Here is a 10,014-nt window from a genome sequence, read left to right as displayed (position 1 = left end):
GGAAGAATTTCTTTACTGTCCGAGCCCCCAAGGTCTGGAGCAGCCTGCCATCGGAGCTGGTTCAAGCACCTACATTGAACACCTTCAAGAGCAAATTGGATGCTTATCTTGCTGGGATCCTATGACCCCAGCTGACTTCCTGCCCCTGGGGTGGGGGGCTGGACTCAATGATCCTCCGAGGTCCCTTCCTGCCCTAATGTCTATGATATCTATGAAAAGGGGTCTGCACTTGCATTTAAATAATTTTAGAGGGCCTGCAAATGAAAAAAGGTTGAAAGCCACTGCTTTATATTCAGGTGTGTCCCTACACATCCTCACCACACCTCTTCTTCCAGCAATATGTCTCTAAAAGTTTGAGCTCAGGGTTTCCTATCTCATGTTTGTATTCTTTGCAAGCCATTGTCATGGGGAAAGGAGGGGGCAGGCAATTAAGAAGGGTTAAACAAGTGTTTCGTCTCAACCCTGGCTCCTGATAAAGATGAGACTCAGCAAAAAACATTTTTAGTTAATGCACTTTGCCAATGACAAATGGATCCTGACTCTCTGCTATTTATTTCAGCGGATGTTTGCCAGCACCTTGTAAATTCAGACTTCTGGTTTCAGCCGATGCAGGATGGCACGGCCTTGATGTTACTGGTCTGCCCCTGTACGCCCACAAATCTGGCAGCCTTGGATCCTTGACCTTTTCCCCAGCCATCTCCCTTTTGTCATTGAAAGGGGAAAGGGAAAAAAAAACTCCAGCCTGCTGTGTTAAAAATCTTTATCAGGACAGTGAGAAATAAAGAGAAGGAAATGTCTCCTCGGCGTGAGTTTGTTAATGCACTCAAGGGGGAACAAAATAACACTTGAGACGCAAATAAAGGTGTTAAAAGAAAAAGGAGGTTGGGGGGGTAACAAAAAAAATACAAAGGAGGAGAAATAAGTCTTTTGGCAAAATATAAATGGAGTTCTATCCAGGTATCATTTGCAAAACATTGGAGGCAATTGCATTTCTATTTGGGAATAAATGAGTGCAAAAGTTGTTTGAGGCCTAGGTAATAATGGAACTGAGTAGGAGGAAATTGAAATTTATGACTTTGCAAATGACTACCAGAAAAAGAGAGAGACATCAGGACTTCTTTTCCATTGCGCCCTCTCTCCCCCCGCATCCCTCTGCTCTTTCAGCAGATGAAGAGGGCAGTGCCGAAATAAAATAGATCTAAGCTTTGCTGGTCTCGAGTTGTCGAGGGGTTGGAGGTGGAAGGGGGGGGATGGAGAGGGAATAGGAAGAAAGAGAGGACATTAGCACTTAGCTATAACATTGTCACTGCCAATGTAAATTGACGTGCTACATAGTCAACAGGATACACTCGGCTGCCCGCAAGTGGGAAGTACTTAAATCTTGGCACTGATAAATGAAATATTTTTAAGGGAGCTAATCAGTGAAAATGGGGTTTCATCAGGCGCTGACATGTCTTGCTTGCTTCAGCGAGTCCAAGGGAGAAAAATGATTGCATGGCACAGGCCGGAGTGAGGGAGAGAGAGCGTGCATGGAGGAGAGGGAGCACATGGGGGAGCCGGAGCCGGGGTGGCATGGGCCGCGGTAGCGGAGCAGCGCCGGGCTGCGCCGAGGACACTCGCCGCGCGCTGATCTGGGCCCCAGCTGCTGCCTCATCTCCCCATGTCCTGCCTCGGCCCTGGGCCCACACCGCCCGCCTCCCTCTCCCTCTCCCTCTCCGTGTGCGTTTGATGAATGGCCATGCACAGAATGGAAGTGGTGAAAATCCCCGATCTGCAGCCTGCTGGGCTCAGTTGGCTCAGCAGCAGGCTAGCCGGTATTTCTGGATAAACACTAATAAATCTTTCTTTTCTTAGTGGCAATCAGTCATTTGCCTTCCTTTCTTTCTCCTCGCCGGTGTTAACATCGTGGGGGGCTGGGGGAGGGGTACGGATGCAGGAGAATGGGGCAAGGGGGAGCAGGGAAAATGGGGATGACTCCGGCTGAGCTTGTCTGGCTTCTCCCCACATCCCTGCCGCGCTGGCGTGGGGTGGAAGGGATTTGTAAAAGCCCCGCGCAGACTCGAGCGGCCCTTTATCCCGGGCCGGCTGTCTGGAGGCACCGGTTTCTATATCCTGGGTAACCTCAGACCAGCCGCTTCCCTGCTTTGTGCCTCAGCTTTCCCATCTGTGACATGGGGATAAGACAAATGGGCTAATGTCACAGCCAGCTTCCTATGCAGAGTGCCTTGGGGGAGGTCTACAGATGAAATGGGTCTTATTCCCATCGCAAGGTGCCCATTGAAGGTTTTGCGCATAGGAATAAGTTTAGCCTCATAACCTTCAATGACAAGCTACCGTGCCTCAGGCCCTATCCAATGCAAAGCAGACCCCACCCCCTTAGGTCAGTGCCCAAAAAATGAGGCCATGTCACCCGCTTAGAGCATCCTTGGAAGCTGCAGACATATGACGCAAGTACTATGGAGGGCTCTCTCCCCAGGATATTACCCCAAATCCTGGAGCAGACACACAGCCCCCAGTCCTGTGGGCTACTGGCTGCCCACAGTAGGTGCTCTTACAGGGCCTGGCTGCTGGGGTGGGTGAGCCAGGATGAACCGGGCAAAGAGCTACCCCAGGGGGACACACATAGGACACGGTCGTGGACATAACTTCCCACACACTAAAGTTACAAGGGTGCTTCACGGCAGCCCTTCTCAGCCCTGCATGGAGGCAACGTAGACAGGCCTGACGGCCTCAGTCTCCCTCCATGATCACAAGATTTCCTGCTAAAACTGCTGGCCCCCATGCGGTCAGGGCCAGCTTTTGTAAAATAACGAATTGCAATATCCTCCATAGTGCACTAGAGTTGGAGAGTTGGTGCAGCCATGGAAAATGTATGAGAGGCAAGGGTTTTCCTATGAGCTTTTTAACTGGACCACGGGTAAAGCTGGGAGAGAAGTATGACGCCCTCTGGGACCTAAAAGACCCTTCCTCGGACGATGTGGCAAAATTTCTCTCCTTGCCCTGCAGTTAGTCCAATAAAAGATGGCACCAAACCCCACCCTTGCCTTTTGTAAAACAAGCCATGCACCTTCCTTGTCTACATGCTGAAGCTGATAAACTTTTGGGGGAGGCTAAACTCACCCAGAGAACGGTGCTTTTCTCCTTGAGTCAGGAGGCCAAAAGTCTACCTGAACCCAGAGTCCACGTCTGGTTAAAGCACATCAGGTGCTGCATGCAAAGCAGTGACCTAACATCACAGCCACCCCATCTTTGACTCCCCAGCTAAACAACCAGTATCCATTTAGAGCTGGGTCGACTGGCTAGGGCAAGATTTTGGAGAAAGGCTCACACCACTCCTTCAAGGACGAGAGCAAGATGCTCTAACCACTCTGCCACTGGAGTAATTGCATGGCAAGTAGTCAGCCCGTGCTGAAATGAATGTATTACCCAACAGGCACAAAAACAGCAGCATCCAGACCTCGGTTATATCCTTTACACGCTTCTCTCTTTCCAGTAGGGTTTTCAACCTGCGGTCCGCGGACCCTCGAGGGTCCACCAATTATGCCTAAGGGGTCCACAAAAAAGGACTACGATCAGTCAAAACTATGTGAATATACCCACACTTACAATTTATAGTTTAATAGTTGTTAGGGGTTGGAAGGGCCCTTACACATCATCGGGTCCAGCCCCCCTGCACATGGGCAGGAAAGACAGCTGGGATCCAAGATGGGCGTCAAGATGTTTTTTGACGATCGCCGGGGTGGATGACCATACCACTTCAGGTATAAACCTTTGGCACCTGGCTTGTAACAAAGTTTTTCCTTATGTCTAGCCAGATGCAATCTTCAATCAGCTGGTGCCCATTATTTCTGGTCCTCCCCGGGGGGGTCTTGGTGAACAGATACTCCCCCAGACCCTGATGCACACCCCTGATATACTTATGGGCTGCCACCAAGTCTGCCCTGAGTCGTCTCTTTTCCAGGCTGAATGAGCCCCAGTCCCTCAGCCTCTCCTCGCACGTCTTGGTCTCCAGGCCTCTAAGGGGTCCGCACCTCCATTTGAAATTTCCAAAGGGGTCCACGCCTCCGTCCAAAATGCTTTAGGGGGTCCCAAAAGGACTGACTATCAATCAAGATCCCGGCGGTGGGGTGTGTGGGGGGTGCATTTCACAAGCTGAGTGCCCCCATCTCCTTTAAAGGAGGTAGCAGTGGGGCTTTGATGGAAGAGATGACACCACCAAGGATAGCGCTTTGCCAAAGAAAGGGACCTTGCAAGGGAAGCTCAGGTAAAAGGCCTGGAGCATTATCAAGTAAGAGCAGACCCACCTTGCTTTATAGGCCTGGAGCATGAGACCAGCCCCCCACGACACAGATCACCACTAAATCCATGACTTCAGTCTTCTGAGCCATAACCCATCATCTAAATGCACCCAAACTGCAGAGCAAAGCCTAGTTTCCAGACCCCTCCAGCACTGTCCATATGCCCTTCCCACCCGAATCCATCGACAATTTACCATTGATGTTACAAGCCCATGGTGAGGGCTTGGAGCAATCCAGCCCATCACCTCCAACGCCAAACCATCATGCTGCTGTCTGAATCCATCTGCTACCCGGTACTGAACAAGGGAAGCAGCTAAAAAAAAAAAAATCCCAGAAAAGCACACAGTCAAAGGTGTGGTTTCTAAAGGCGGGTAGTTGCTCCGTGAAAACAGGCAGAGTTTTAGGAGCTTTATTCGCTACCCATTTAAGCCCTGAGCCAGAAAGCCATTGTCTGGCTTCTTAAACCCAGCTTGTAGGCCACCCACTCTGGGGCTGATCTGATTATCTAGCTGGTCAATGCAGGAGCAAGTTTTAATTAGTTTGTAGCTGCAGTCACACCTTCCTTTCCAAAGCCTGCAGCAAATTAAAAGTACAGATTATTTTTCAAAGGGAAGGACAGGGGAAAGAGGAGGGGAAACGTCACTATGAAATCGTGTCCTTGGTCTTTATGAACTTTTTATTCCTCCCAATTAAATTATCACGAGGGGTGCAGATTGCCGGCTGAGCATAAGTTCACTGTGTCGTGGATATGCGAGATGCTGATGTTGTTTCTTGCGGGAGGTGAAGGAAGGGTTATTATCCATGTCAAAGCTTGGGGAGTGGGATTTTCAAATAGCAGAGGAAGTATTCAGCATGGGTTCTGGTACTAAGCTCATCACTGAAGTACATGAACGCTTTCCAGTAAAGCATTACATGATCTGACAAATTGTTGCCTCCTATGAATTTTCCTATCTCCTCTCTGAACTAGAATGTCTTGTTTTGTTCATGCTATTTTATGCTGCTGTGTATATATTACATGCACATTGCTATATAGCAAGATGGCCAGCTAATCTGTTCCCTTGAATTACTCTGAATATCCCACACTGGGAGCATAGATCATCAGAGCAAGATAAAGAGGCTTGGCGCTGGATTTCGAAGGACTGAGCTGATGGATCATAATCACTCATAATAGACCATTCTTAGGTATAAAGACTACACCTAACAAACATCGAGCCCACTTCTACTCCTCCTTGGAAAGCAGTGGGAACTTCACCCCTAAGCTCAACGAGCGTAGATCAAGCTGTTGAAGTGCATTGCAAAAGTAGAGAGCTGTCCCCATTTCAATAAGTGTGTGAAAAGTGCTCATGACTCTCACAAGAGTACCTGTAGTACCTTTGAGGATGGGAGCCTAAGTCCCTTTAGAAATCAATGGCACTGAGGCACCTACATCACCTGGTCCCTCTTCAAAATGCAGCCCTCTGCCAGTACACCCAAAACAGGCCAATCATGAGTGGAAAAGACCTGTGGGAGTGTCGGCAGCAAGGAGACTTGATATTAGCCAGAGTGCAACAAGTGCTGTACCAAATACATCCATGATCCTTGCACCCAAACTATTCGTCAAGTTGTTTTTCCTCAATTGTTCAGCCTTTCTAAAGCAAGAGGAGCATGTGTTTAATTGCTGGACGATTGCCTCTTGTTCCTTTCTGAAGAGCAGGTGTTTCCATAGTGGGGACACTGCTTATAAGTCAGGTAGCACCTGCATGTGCCCTGCCACTGGGCGTGAGCTGCCAAAGGAGCATAAGAAAGCAGGGCTAGAGGGGACCTCACAAAGCCATCTAGCAGGGCCATCCCTAAATCAGCCCAAATAAGTGTCTGTCCAGCCTGTGTTTGAACATCTCATGAGGTTCAACAAGGACAAGTGCAAAGTCCTGCGCTTAGGATGGAGCAAGCCCATGCATCAGTACAAGTTTGGGACCAACTGGCTAAGCAGCAGCTCTGCAGAAAAGGACCTGGGGGTGACAGTGGACAAATAAGTTGAGTAGGAGCCAGCAGTGCACCCGTGTTACCAAGCAGGCAACCGGCATCCGGGGCTGCACTGGGAGGAGCGGTGCCAGCAGATGGAGGGCAGTGATCCTTCCCCTCTATTCAGCACTGGGGAGGCCACATCTGGAGTCCTGTGTCCAGCTGTGGGCCCCTGCTACAGAAGAGATGGGGACACATTGGAGAGAGTCCAGTGGAGGGCAATGAAAATGGTTGGAGGGCTGGGGGACATAACTGGTGAGGGGAAGCTGAGGGAACTGGGTTTATTGAGTCTAGAAAAGAGAAGACTGGGGGGGGGGTTTAATATCGACCTTCAACTCCCTGCAGGGTGGGTGAAAGAGGATGGAGCTGGACTGTTCTCAGTGATGACAGATGACAGAAGGAGCAATGGGCTTCGGTTGCAGCAAGGAAAGTTGAGGTTGAATATTAAGAAAAACTTTCTTATGAGGAGGGTGGTGAAGCACTGGAATGAGTTGCCTAGAGAGGTTGTGGACTCTCCATCCTTGAAGGTTTTGAAGACCCGGGTAGACAAAGCCTTGGCTGGGATGATGTAGTTGGGGCTGGTCTTGCTCGGACCAGGGGTTTGGACTAGATGTGACCTCCTGAGGTCCCTTCAACCCCCATTTTCTATGATTCTGTGATTTCCAGGGATGGAGAGTCCATGGTTTCTCTACCTAGCCTGTTCCAGTGCTTCACCACCCTCACAACTATATTCATCTCGTTGTGGATGAGAAGACGGTTTCCACCCACTGAAGTAAGAGCCAGCATAGACTTTGCCTCTTAGAGCTGTGGACTCCACATCCCTCTGAAGTCAGGACAGCCACTTGCTCACACTCACCTTGCACATGTGCTGAAGGGGAAGGATTGTTTTGAAGGACAGAATAGTGTTCAGTTCAGTCTGTTGTCTCTCAGGACCAGAGAGTTGAGCTGCTTTTGGGCTGAGGGGACAGAATTTCTGCTAGTCCCATTCTACAGATGGAGAACTGAGACCCAGGGACATTATATGACTCGTTGAAAGTTATGCAGGAAGTCAGTGGCAGTGCCAAGCGCAGAACTCCTTCTCTCTGGTCTCTCTCTCCAGTCTCAACCACACGACTGTCCTTGGGGTCAGCTTAGATTGTCCCCACAGCAATGACTCTAAGCATCCCGTTGGCCAGGCCTTTCCCCCCAGTTATCCCACCAAGGACACCTTAATACAGCATAGGACAATGGTTAGCAAGTTGTATGAGCCAGAGATTATTGTTACGAAGACACCTGAGGACAGAGCGTGGAGCTATAAGAGCGGGCCCATGTCGACTGCCACTGTCATGTTCCTCCCCATACCATCTCCTTTATTTCTTCTGCTCCCTTGTCCATTGAGGTCTGCTAATGGACTATGTATATGGACAGCCCCTAGCACTGATCTTTGCTGGGGGGGGAGGGTTAGGCACTCCTATACCACAAATAACAACAATAAAGAGCTCCTTTCAATCAGTAAGTACCAGAGGATAGCACTGACGTGGGTGGCCTGACCTATTTTTTGTGAATCAGTCCACAGATCTTCTCAAGACACAATGATGAAAACCTGCTGTATTTTCTCACATAAAACATACCGTGGAATAAACTATGCACCCTTTTTTTAAGCGCCAAATGAAGAAAAAAAGATCTTCCCTGGAGTAGAAGTAGCTGGGGAGACGAGCCTGCTTATTGTCCTGCTCCCTGAGTGTTGCATGAAGATATTACTTTAGCTTTTGCCCAGGAACCAGCAGAGACTGCTCTTACCACATTTCTTGCACATAACGGGCACATCTACATAAGACGCTTATGGCACAGTAGCCCAAAGGCACTGCGCAGTAGCGTGCCAGTCAAAAACGGAGCTACTATGTTACTGCACAGTGTTATTAGGCTACTGCATAGTAAGTGTGCAAAAAAACTGTGCTGGCTCTACTGTACAGTAGTGCGACTTACTGCACATTTCATTAGTACTTCATTAAGCAAGTACTAAACTACTGTGCATTAATGAATGTGTAGATGCACCCAATATGCACTGACATCTCCAGCAGCTTCTTTTTTTTTTTTTTTTTGAGGAAAAATGCATGTTTCTTATGAGAACATGTGGTGGTAAGGTTTTCTTAGCCAGATTCATCCCTGGTACAACCCATGGTAGATAGTACAATTGTTGTTCTGCACTGCAAAGTATGGAGGCAGAAAGAGAAGGATCCTTTTGGATCCAAAATTAAAGAGTTGCAAGCGTGAAAAGAGCAATCAAGAAGAAGTGACTAAAACAGAAAGAGAAATTAAGAAAAAACACACCCCCTTGCTTATATCCCTAAATCATAAAGGTTCGCATTATGATTCCCTCGGCGATCATGAAATGAAAATGTCCTTCAATTACTGAGCGTTTTAAGACATGATTATTTCATGTGCATGCTATTAAGAAAATGACAGTGGAAAATTCATCATGAAATAAATTAATACTTAAACATTTTTTAAAAGGTTCCCTAGTGGCCTCCTGTCCCTCACCCCTGCCCCTCCCCTCCAGGTCCTGCTCTGACACCAGAAGGTGTTGTTTCTGTTTTTTTATTGGACTAAAGATGATAAAATACACAATGAAAAATACATTTGGAAAACAAATTCATAACTACTTTTTTTTAAAGGGGGTAGCTTAGCTGAAAATATGTAAAACACAAGGACAATTTATTATTTTCTGCTAGTGGGAAGGAATCTTTTTTTTTCCCTCCGTAAAGCCAAGCAAGCTGTTGTTTGAATAATGACACCAAAATCTTGCATGAAACTAGCAATTTAGGCTGTAATTCCTTTTGATTTTTTTCCCCCTGAAATGTAGCGTCCCTTGCATACTGCATTATAGAAGAAATAAATCACAGACTCAGTGAAAGTTTAGAGTGGTTGGAAAATAGAGATAACTGCAAGAAAGGGCTTGTTGTATTGTGTTCAAAGTGAATTTAGTGCTGGGGAAAGATGCTGTGGTTCTGCACGCTGAATCTGGGCTGAAAGCCACTGAAGTCAATAGTATTCTTTCCATGGGTTGCACTGGATTTTGGATGAGGTCTTCTTACTTTGGGGGATAGGGAAGACACTCTCTGGGATGGGAAATGCTACTCTGTTTACACTCTATAATAATTAGGCACAAAAAAAAAAACTATTAAGGAGCCTTTGTTGGGTCTCCATGTGCCCCTGATACAAAGGCAGTTCCCTTGACAAATTGTGAGTCCCAGCTCCACAGCATGGAGGACCACAAACTTCTCAAGAAGATGGTTGGAAGTCTTGCTTTATCGGGGTGACGCAACATGTTTTATAGCCTCATGTTCAGAAATGGCTTAAACCATTATTGCTGAAACTTCCCACCACCACCAAAACATCAGCCTAAAGCAGACGCCCCATGTAGAAAATGTTACCCCAAACACAAGAAGTTAGGCAATATTGTAAGCGACTGAAAACAGGGTGTTAACATAGAAAGTATCGGGTGACCTTAACTATAGGTGACTCTACAAGTTCTGCTCGAGGAAGTAGCTGTTTTGAGAAGGACTTGAGTGGCATTGTTGATGGCATGAAAAGCTGGCCCCAATCTGAACCTATGGCAAAAAGGGCTAACACATCCATAGACGTATAAATTGGAAATGCTGAGCTGAGCAGGCATGGGGCGGTCATGCTATCTCTATGTGGTGGAGCGGCCTCTGTGTTGTGTCCCACTCTGTCG

This window comes from Gavialis gangeticus, unplaced genomic scaffold (genome assembly GCF_001723915.1).
Source record: "Gavialis gangeticus isolate Ggan-Ray unplaced genomic scaffold, GavGan_comp1, whole genome shotgun sequence".
Lineage (NCBI taxonomy): Eukaryota > Metazoa > Chordata > Crocodylia > Gavialidae > Gavialis > Gavialis gangeticus.
Note: the sequence above shows the minus strand (reverse complement) of the source record.